Source organism: Vanessa cardui, chromosome 28, assembly GCF_905220365.1.
Source record: "Vanessa cardui chromosome 28, ilVanCard2.1, whole genome shotgun sequence".
Lineage (NCBI taxonomy): Eukaryota > Metazoa > Arthropoda > Insecta > Lepidoptera > Nymphalidae > Vanessa > Vanessa cardui.
Window position 1 is genome coordinate 6,374,287 of NC_061150.1, and position 11,397 is coordinate 6,385,683.

General features: G+C 34.0%; 1 long non-coding RNA gene across 1 annotated transcript; it reads left to right on the forward strand.

Moving 5' to 3' along the window:
* Positions 1 to 2,533: 2,533 nt before the first annotated feature.
* On the forward strand, positions 2,534 to 4,243 carry LOC124541768. The gene is made up of 2 exons (XR_006967267.1): positions 2,534 to 3,822; positions 4,124 to 4,243. It is a non-coding gene; the product is annotated as an uncharacterized LOC124541768 (long non-coding RNA).
* The last annotated feature ends 7,154 nt before the right edge of the window (positions 4,244 to 11,397 follow it).

Here is an 11,397-nt window from a genome sequence, read left to right on the forward strand (position 1 = left end):
GAATTGTTAGTGTCAGCTCCATCTGATCCATTTGAGACATTCCCGCTTACTATTAGATGATAATATTCTAGATTTGATAGTGCGTGAAACTAATGTCAATGCCAATCGTGTACTACAGGCTCCAGGTGTCAAAAAATACTCTAGAATAACAGCCTGGAAAGAGTTAACAAGAGCTGACCTATTAACATTTCTTGGATTAGTCTTGCACACAGGCACTATTCGACTGAATAGATTAAGTGATTATTGGAATAAGCATTGGCTTTTTAATATTCCTTGCTTTGCGCAATTTATGTCACGCAATCGCTTCATGTTGATATTACGTTGTCTTCATTTTTCCTCTGAAATATCTACTGAAGACCGACTGGCTAAAATTCGTCCTATAGTAGACCACTTTAATAAAAAAATGAATGAAATTTATTATCCGGGCAAACAATTGTCGCTAGATGAATCGATGGTGCTATGGCGTGGACGCTTACAGTTTAGGCAATATATCAAAAATAAGCGGCACAAATACGGAATCAAATTGTACGTACTTGCAGAACCAGAGGGTACCGTGCTAAAATTTCAAATCTATGGTGGTGCAGGGGATGATACATCCGGCATAGGACATACTCAAAAAATTGTACTGAAGTTACTCGAAGACAAATTGTACTCAGGACACAGCGTCTATATGGACAATTACTATAATTCATATGATTTGGCTACAAATTATTAGATCGTCAAACTTACTGCACTGGTACCTTAAATAAAAATCGAAAAGGTAATCCGATAGATCTCGCTACGGTTACACTCCGTAAAGGAGAAAATAAATCATTATTTTTAAATGGTGTACATATCGGCAAATGGAGGGACAAGCGATACGTACTGTATATATCAACAGAGCATGACAACGAAATGATGGAAGTCACCGATAAAAGAGGAAATGTTATTGTGAAGCCAGCAGCAATTATACACTATAATAAATTTATGTCTGGTGTTGATTTGCAGGATCAAATGGTTTCCTACTATCCTTGCGAAAGGAAAACTATGAGGTGGTACAAAAAGATTTTTATCCATACACTACAGATGAGTGTTAGTAATGCTTTTTATTTGTATAATAAATTTAGTAATAATACCAAAGTTAATTTTTATGATTTTCGTATGCATATTTTAGAAAAATTATTACCAAAACCACCACAAACAGCTGAAAAACTGTCTCTTAGACATACACTTACGAAAATCGAAAACGTAAAGATGCGACAAATAAAAGAAGGTAATAAGATTAGAACTATCACAGAGGTAATAAGAAAAGAGTGTAAAAGTTGCAAAGAAAAGAAAAATAGAGTTGCCACTTTGTACGAATGCAAAAGCTGCGTTGGAAGTCCAGGATTTTGCATAGAGTGTTTCTTTAAAGTTCATTTATAACCTTCGTTTTTTTTAGTAGTTGATGTGCACCGAATATTTAAGTTTATCCTTTTGTTGATTTCTTATATTTTAATGTGTTTTTTTTTTTAATTAAACTTATGGTGATATGAGGCACATTATGTTTATTATAAGTTCTTGTTTTAGTCAAGCATAATCATATTAAGTACATGTTTATTTAAAGTTCATTTAGTTATTTAGTTTTTTATTTTATTTTAGTTTGATTGATTTATTTTAATTAAGTTGATAATGATTCTCAATTACAATTACGTTTACTATGTTCCTTTAACATGATTTCATTGTTTTTTTTTTTTGTTTTATATAACCCTTATTTTCAGTTTATTTATATTTTTCGTTACTTTTCCCAATAATGTGTGTTTTGATTAAATTTCTTTTAATTATACATTTTGGTTTTATTTTTAATATCGTATATAATTATAATTCCATAAAGTAAAAAATAAATGTAATTACACGGAGCCGTGTAACTGGCCACCAACACCTCTGTGGGCCAAGTACACGGCGCCGTGATTTTGATTTTTTTTTAAGAAAACCGTATCGCATTCTTATAATTGTTATCAAAATAATGCATAACACTTAATTACTACTAATACAAAAACTCAAATCATCTGGCCACACTGATACGTTTCTTACAATAAAGTGCATTTGAGATAAGAATCTAGCCGGAAACGTGGCATTGAATGTGTTAATACTAACTGTATTTATGCTGTAGCTAGGTGCGGGTGACATTTGCCTATATGACGTTGATATCTGTCAGTACCATATGACTAGTGATGTAGCGTAATTCATTTTTATCACTAACGATACTCGCAGTATAAATAATATAGTACTTATATAATTAAAATCGGGTCTATGATTTTTTTTCGTAACAACATTTTTGCTCAATTCAATTCAATTCTTTGGTTAATGGACGCTGGACCAATGGGAGACAGTATTGTTCAGTGATGAAAACCTAGGCCTAACCTAATAGGCTCTGATGGACGACGTAACGTCCTGCGGAGGCCAGGAGAATGCTACTCTCAGTGTAGCATTCGAGAAACAGTCCGATTTGATGGAGACTCTGCAATGTTTTGGGGAGGTACTTCTTTGCCGGGACGCACAGAGCTGGTTTTTTTTCGGTAATCGTTCTGTTAATGCTGAAACTTACATAACGGACATTCTGGAGCCTCATGTGATGCCTTACGCTCGATATATTGGAGATAATTTCCAACTTATGCACGACAACGCACGACTTCACGTCGCTAGAATTGTTAAAGACTATCTCAGGGATGTCGAAATTCATCAACATAATTAATAGGCTGGATTACATTTACAATAGGGTGGTATCTAATTGATCATCAATTTCTCTTGCTCGCTTGATGCCTGCACTTCGTTACGGCAGACGGAGGCTGATCCCCCTCCGCGCCTCCGGTTTTATAAAAAACACTCTAGGAGTGTCACAAACAAGATTTACATTGCTGGCAACAATTTTTACTATGCTGCAATTCAGGGAATGTAAAAAAGATAACAAGGGGAGACGATTTACTAAAGATGAGAAAATTATGGCACTGCATTTTTATAAAAGGGGGCCAAAAGTTTATAGAATGCTGCAAAAAATATTTGTGCTGCCATCTCCATTCACTTTAAAGAAAATTGTATCAAAAGCCAATATAAAATCTGGATTAAATGAAAATATTTTTCAACAGTTAAAGAAACAAGCATCACGGATGAAACCAAGCCACAAATTTGGACACATTAGTTTTTGTTGAGATGGCCCTAACACGTCACCTGGATTACAGCAGGCGAAATGATAAAATTACAGGGTTGGTGGATAATGGCGAAGTCGTTAGTAAAGAACTAACTGATCATGTATTATTATTTATGATTAGTGGAATATTGAAAAACTACAAACAGCCATTGTCCTATTCATTTTGTGCCGGCAGTACAAAAAAAGCTGAATTATAATCAATGATTAAGAAAAGTATAAGAAAATTAAATGAAGGTGGCTTTAAAGTTCTGGCTACTGTTTCTGACCAAGGAACTTCAAATGTAAGCGCTATCAACTATTTAATAAAAGAAACAAAACAGGAATATGCAAAAGCTGGCAAAGAAGCAAAACATGGAGTTTTTGAGGTGGACAATGAAGAAGTGGTTCCTTTATTTGATGTTCCACATTTAATAAAAGGTATCAGCAATAATTTATTGTATAAAGATTTGTCCTATACAATAGATGGCATAAAAATAACAGCAAAGTGGGACCACATTGCGAACATTTTTGAAATAACCCAACATATAAGGGAGTAAGATTAATTAAAAAGTTAAGTGAAAAACAATGTGATCCTGAAAAAGTGCCTAAAATGAAGGTTAAATATGCCAGTCAAGTTTTTAGTCACACTGTAGGGATAAATATGGGATTTTTAGCAGGTGAGTATAATAATTATGGTTAGATTTGTAGATTATTTTAAATGATAAGATTACTAGTTGCTATAGTTTTCCCTTAAATTGAGATGGAAAACAAAATTAAGATGGATCTCACAAAAAAAATTAAAATAGAAATTTTATTTTAATGCAAAAACCATTGTTTTTTATCCACAGTAGTTTAAAATAATTAATGTTTCATTAATAAAAATGATTCAATATTTTTGAATAGTAGAGTAGGCTCTACTATATTTTTTAATTTTTTTACACTTGATATTGATTTAAATATATTTTATTTCTATTACAGATCAGGGCTTACTGCCAAGTGAATGCAAAGATACAGCTGACATTCTATTATTTTTTGATGAATTATTTGACTCTATGAATGGTAGCTGTAGTATCTCTTCTAAAAGAAGTGGAAAACCACTACTTTTGTCTGTGAAACCCAGATCAGAGCACCACGAAATTTGGAAAAAATCAAAAGTGGTCCTAAATTCAATGAAGTTTGTCTCCAAAAAAGGTGAAGTTACCATTGTCCCAACTATAAGTAACTGGATACGTACAATTGAAAATATAGAAAAATTAACCAAGACATTGTTTAATGTTTATAACATTAAGGGTTTGTTTCACAATTGAAAGATAAAGTACCACATAGCAATGTAACACATACAGTACCGGACAAAAAAAAGTACGCATCGTTCAAATTTTCATTGATATGCTATTCTCGTGGAAAAAAAGAAGTGGAAAACCACTACTTTTGTCTGTGAAACCCAGATCAGAGCACCACGAAATTTGGAAAAAATCAAAAGTGGTCCTAAATTCAATGAAGTTTGTCTCCAAAAAAGGTGAAGTTACCATTGTCCCAACTATAAGTAACTGGATACGTACAATTGAAAATATAGAAAAATTATTAATTTAATTATAAATAAATCAATCTTTGATCAGTTCCGACGAAAGTTTATTGTTTTGCCTTTAATTTTATGATGATTTTTTTTTGTTAAATATTCGTTTGGAGAAACAAGTCGTTGTCAGCGCTTAGTGTGTCTATTATAGGCTGGACAAAAAAAAGTACGCACCTGAGGATTCGTATTCTCATACGTGAATACAACGCGATATTTTCCTAACAAAGCCAAGAATTGTGAGTGTAATACAATCATAAACATAAAGATAGTTTTCGGCCAGTTATTAGTTTTATAATTTTTAAATAGGGTAACCACAAATCCAAGATGCCAAAAATTTCGGTACAAGTACGGGAACTCGTAGTTAAAGATCAGGAAAAAGGACTTTCGAAAAGAGAAATTGGTCGAAAATATAATATTAGTGAAGGCGCTGTAAGAAAAATATGTGAGAAGTTTAAACAGTTTGGTATAGTTAGTGATAAAATTGGACGCGGTAGGAAAAGAAGAACAACTGCATCAGATGATCGGAAAATTATCAGAGAGGCAAAAAGAAATCCAACGGTTACTAGCCGTGTAATTCTTGAAAATACAGGACTAAACATTTCAGATCGTACAATCCGCAGGAGACTTCGAGGAGCAGGCTTAATAAATAATTTTGCACAACGTCGTCCGTTAATTCGAAAAATTAATAAAACCAAGCGCCTCGAGTTCGCAAAAAAATACGTGGATAAGCCGATTGCGTTTTGGAAACAAGTTATTTGGAGTGACGAGAGCAAGTTTGATTTATTTGGTCAGAAACAACGATCACGCGTTTGGTTTAAGCCGGGAGAACAACTTTTAGAAAGAAACGTTCAAAAGACTGACAAACACGGAGGAGGAAGTGTGTTAGTGTGGGGGTGTTTCGCGTGGTCTGGAGTGGGAAATTTGGTTCGAATCAATGGTACTATGACCGCAGATGTTTACATTGGATTAATAAATGAAAATCTGGAAGAATCCCTGCTGAAGGTCGGTCTGCAGGATGAATTTATCTTTCAACAAGATAACGACCCTAAGCACACGGCTCGAAAATCAACTGCTTTTTTCCGTTCTTCGCGGATTAAACTTCTGGATTGGCCAGCACAATCCCCAGATTTAAATCCCATAGAGAATCTGTGGTCGATTTTGGACCGTAAGGTTAATAAAGGCGAAGTAACTAACAAAGACAAGCTTTTTGCTGCTTTGCAAGAGACGTGGGAAAAAATCGATGAAAAGCAAATTCAAAACCTAGTAGAAAGTATGCCTCGGCGTTTACAGGCTGTTATCCATGCCAAAGGTGGCCACACAAAATATTAATAGCGAATGTGAACATTTAAGTTTCTTTTTTTCTCGGTGTGCGTACTTTTTTTTGTCCAGCTTAAAATTGGCATCCTAAAGATTTAATTTTTTTTTTGTATAAATTTCTAATATTTGTGTTGATTTTACACTGAAAAATTTTTCCTGAATTTATAAACTCTCATTAAAATGGCTGTGGAAGTACTTATTAACTATTTTCATTTGTAAAATAGCACCAATATTAAATTCTAAGCAGTGCGTACTTTTTAAGCTATTGCATAGCTTCTATCGCAGGCCTTGAGCGCGGGGACTAAATCCAGAAATTCCGTAACGAAAAAACCTCACGCTCCCCACTCCGACGGGCACGGAGGTGTGGCTTGAAGGCCGTGCATCGTCTAACGTCGTGTCAGTTCGGCAGTCTTCGACACGGCGCTGTGTGTCGTGCGATTAGACGTATTGTACGACTTTACGGAACTCGCCCGAATCGAGACGAGCTGCTCCGAAATCGGACGAATACATAATCAGCTGCTTGTGAGAAAGTATATAGGTGTATAAGTATTTATCTACAACAGTGAACGGCTGTACTTGTAAAATTTGTGTATAAAGTGTTTTGAATATGAATGAACAAAGTGCATTTATTATTAATGAAGAAAGTCACGAAAAAATAGTGAAAGAAGACGAGTGAGTACTCTATATACATACATTTTATTATTATCACAAATGCAGTATTAATTCTAAATTGAAAATATAATACTGCTATAAAGATAACCTCAATTATTTATACCTAGATATTTTCGTTTTATAGAGAAGAAAAGCGTAAAGAGCTAAAAAGAAAAAAGACTAATGCACGTCAAAGGGCATATTATCAGCGTCAGAAAGATTTGAAAAAAAATGCAGGAATAATAAAAAAAACAGTACCAAAATCAAATGCTGAACGTCAAAGGAAATTTCGTCAACATAATGCAGAAAAATCTTACATGGATATGTAAGTTGATTTAATAATATTATTTCTTATTTATTTTTATCTATCTACAAACAAATTGTAATATATGCTTCAATATTATTTAATTTAAGGATTGTATCATTTTTTTTTACAGAAAAAGACGAAAATTGTGCAGTAATGAAGACAATATCGTGCGATGTAGCGCTGTTGAAAATATAGAAAATGTAACGCTACAAGAAAATCAATTTCACAGCCAACAACTTCATATTTATGAACAGCGTAATGAATGCATTACTCCTGAAGTTATTCTACACAGAAACACAGCAATTCCTGGCGATGGTAATTGTCTATTCCACTCGCTCATAAGTGTTTTGCAACTTAATATTGAGAGTTGTGACTTGAGAAATCAGTTGCGCGATTCACCCTATTTAAACTCCTGCCACAATCCGCAAGAAGCATATAACATTCTATCCAGCAGTAATGGTTACGGAGATTTGGATTGTTTGTACTTATTCTCTAAAATGTACAATCAAAATATTTGTGTACATTATTGTTTTTACAACATAACTACAACGAATGAAGACACTATCTTTTGTCATTTTAAAGCGAATGATACACAAAACTGGATTCATCTTCATCTTCGTGAACAACATTTCACACCTTTTTATGAAGTATCAGATTTATTGGAGACAGTACAAGACGCTACCCAAAATGAAGCCCATGTTGATGCCAATATTGAACTATTGCGTGATAATTACGATGAAGATCCTACAGAAGATAACCATAACAATCATGGAAATGAAATTGGGATTGATAGAGAAGATCGAATTGGTGAAAATAATACGGATTTCATTGATGATGATACTATTCCAGTTTATACAAATTATCGTAAACACAGTACAAGTCATATTGATTTTTATAACGAATTTACGAGTAATTCATTCGGTCATTCTTGTATTATTTGCGACAGACTATGGTGGAAAGGAGACTTGAAAAAGTCGACCAGTAAACATGAAAGTATTTTGAAAACAATACTACAGGTAATTTCATTTCTTAATTATTCACTTTATATTTTTTTCTTTCTATATCTTGATAATACGAACTTGATTTTTTTTAGAATTACATACCTGGTGAAATTGTTCAAGTCTGCTCTACGTGTTATACATCTCTGCAGAAAGAAAGAATTCCTCTCATGTCAACCTACAATGGTTTTGCATATCCGAAACTTCCATCACATTTACCAACGTTAAACCTTATCGAGCAACGGTTGATTTCCCCGAGAATACCGTTCATGCAGATTCGTAGACTGAGACACGTTAATGGTCAGTACGGTATTTATGGCCAGATAATTAATGTACCTGTTGAAGTTAAAACAATGGTGAAACAATTGCCAAGAAACATTGAAGATGACCATTGCTTTTATGTGCATTTGAAAAAGAAGTTGATTCACAAAACTAGTTATGTCCACGGGCTTATAAATAAGAGCCATATTAAAGAGTGGTTGTCGTATTTAGTATCTACGCCTCTTTATATTTATCATGACATTAAAATCGATGAATCTTTTTTCACGGGCAATGAACGTACTTCGCAATTGAATATGGATGAAATAAGTGAACATGTGCCAATTGAAGACAATTTAGTTGCGCAGCAACAAACTCTTTTGTGGAATGATGATTATTTTTTGAGTATAGCACCCGGTGAATATAACAGGCCAATCAGTATTTTAATGGATGAACATGCGGAAGAACTATCTTTTCCGACAATCTACGGCGGTCAGTTTCGAACATACAGAGATGGTGTTATTGTTACTCCGTTCATGCAAGCTACCAGCGAACTTCGGCGTACTGATAGGCGTGCTACTGACCCACAACACCTTTTATACATCGCTGCTAAAATCATGAGGTTGAGAGTTAGTAAATGTGTCAATGTTGCGTTTAAGCATGTTGGACAAGGTACTTCAATTACAAAAGAGACCATTCAATCTGAAGAATATATAAATAATTGTTTAGAAACAAATCTCGCATTTCTTCGCTGCATACCAAATTCTGCTTGGTTTTGGTCAGATCGCAAAAAAGATGTTTTTGCAATGATCAGGCAATTAGGGCCACCAACTACTTTTATGACTCTCAGCGCCAATGAAACTGGCTGGGAAAATTTATTGAAATTATTGTACAAATTAAAAAACGAGGGAACGGAAATTTCAGGTGAGTTATTAGCAGAAATGAGTTATGTGCATAAAGCTCAACTTGTGAATGAAGATGCCGTAACTTGTGCAATCTATTTCAATAAAATGGTAAATTGTCTGTTAAAAATTTTGCAATCAAAGAAAAGAAATTCATTCGGAAAATATAGAGTAATACATTATTTCAAAAGAATAGAATTTCAACATCGTGGTAGCCCACATGCTCATATTCTTCTTTGGTTGGACAATGTTCCTGAAGATTTATCAAGTAATGATCCCGAAGTAATTAAATTAATCGACGAATTAGTTTCTGTGTCAGCGTCAGAGGCGTCTGGAAATATAAAACTAGTAACACACAAACACACATTCACGTGTTATAAAAAAATGGATCCTAATAAAAAACAAGAATGTCGATTTGGTGCACCATTTATGCCAACAAAAAAAACTATTAATTTGATACCTATGAAAAACACTGATCCCGATTACTCAGAAGCACTTTTCAAAGAATATAAGGAACGATTTAAGTTTATAAAAAATAATCTCGAAAATATTGACTACACAGATTTTGATGAATTTTACTCGCATAATGGTATTATTTCTGATGATCATTACTACGATATTATTCGTGCTGGTATCAGTAGACCAAAATTATTCTATAAAAGGACACCAGCCGAAAAATGGCACAACACTTTTAATCCATTCGTATTACATCATTTGAAATCCAACATGGATTTTCAGATTATACTAGATGAATATGCTTGTGCAACATATGTTGTTGAATATGTCAATAAGCATAATAGAGGGATAAGTAATTTGCAAAGACAAATAATTGACATAATGGACGAGCATCCAGAATTCGACATTGTCGATATCACGAAAAAAATGAGTATTGACATACTTCAGTCTGTTGAAATGCCGGCACAAGAAGCTGCTTGGTATTTATTAAGAGAACCTATGGCTAAGTCATCGGTGGTGACAGTCTACATTCCAACGGTATTTCCTACTGAACGCGCAAGAATTAGAAAATCTATGAAGGAGCTTGAAGCGTTAGATGATGATTGTACGAACGTTTGGAAAGAGAATTGGCTTGATAAATATGAGAAACGACCTGAAGAACTCCGCGATGTTACGTTAGCACAATTCGTTGCAAAATATTACCTAAATACAAAGGGGACTTACACTAAAAGAGACACTGCAAAAATAATAAGATACAGGAACTACGATATGGCTGACAATTACAACGATTACAGGCGTGGGATGGTTCTGTTGCATGTTCCTTTTCAAAGTGAAGAAAATGATATTATTGCTGAAAATAAGTTCATTCAAATATACGAGGACAACAAAGATACGATATTAGAACGTAGGAAAGAATTTGAATCAAATTTGGACATAGAGAAAACTTTAGAAATTTGTAGACAGTTGTGCCGAGAAAACGATGAAGAACAAGAAGACGAAGAATTATTAAGAGCGGTTGATATATTGCATGAAAGAGATCCTTATGACTTATTGCTACGCGATCCAAACTCAACTGCTAACGTTGATTTACAAAATGCATCTCTGCATAAACTTGGCGCTGTAGCTAAAAAAAGAGAAAATTTAATGGATTATCAACAATTCTATAATTTAATGCGGATGGCCAATGATCAACAAAGAGATATTCTTATGACTATAATCCATCATTTACAAACTTCAATTCAAGAACCGTTTCAAATTTTTTTTACGGGACCAGCAGGTACGGGAAAATCATTCGTTATCAAACTGATTATGGAAATTTACAATAGGTACACTGATAATGATGGTTACTGCAATGCCTATATTACATGTGCTTCAACCGGCAAAGCTGCCGTGGCCATTGACGGTACAACTGTTCATACAGCGCTGAAAATTTCTCTTTCAAAACTTTTGCCTCTATCATCAGAAACGTTGCAATTGTACAGATCTCTCTTCAGATATGTCAGAGTACTGATCATTGATGAAATTAGCATGGTTAGTGCTGAACTTCTACATAAAATCGATAATCGTCTAAAACAAATAACAGGCAAAAACACAGATTTCGGAAGTATAGATGTTATTTTGATCGGAGATTTACGGCAATTGCCACCAGTAAGATCGACACCAATTTACAAGACGATCAGAACCAGCATGATTGGGCCGCATTTATGGAGAAAATTAAAATTTTATCAACTCACCACAGTAATGAGACAAGCTAATGTTGCATTTTCACAAGTTTTGACAAAAATAGGTAA